This window comes from Arachis ipaensis, chromosome B04 (genome assembly GCF_000816755.2).
Source record: "Arachis ipaensis cultivar K30076 chromosome B04, Araip1.1, whole genome shotgun sequence".
NCBI classification, from domain to species: Eukaryota; Viridiplantae; Streptophyta; class Magnoliopsida; order Fabales; family Fabaceae; genus Arachis; species Arachis ipaensis.
Window position 1 is genome coordinate 57,860,272 of NC_029788.2, and position 325 is coordinate 57,860,596.

The following is a 325-nucleotide window of genomic DNA, read 5'->3' on the forward strand; positions in this document are numbered from 1 at the left end:
TCAAGGACTTTTCAAAAATAGCAAAACCATTGAGCAATTTACTAATGAATGATGTTCCCTTCATTTTTTATGATAACTGTAAACAAGCCTTTGAAACTCTCAAGAGAAAGCTCATTACAGCACCAATCATCACACCCCCTGATTGGAATTTACCTTTTGAACTTATGTGTGATGCAAGCAACCTTGCTATCGGTGCTGTACTGGGGCAAAAGAAGGACAAATTACATCATGTCATATATTATGTTAGCAAAGTGTTGAATGAAACACAGAAAAATTATACCACCACTGAAAAAGAACTTTTAGCAATTGTATATGCATTTGATAA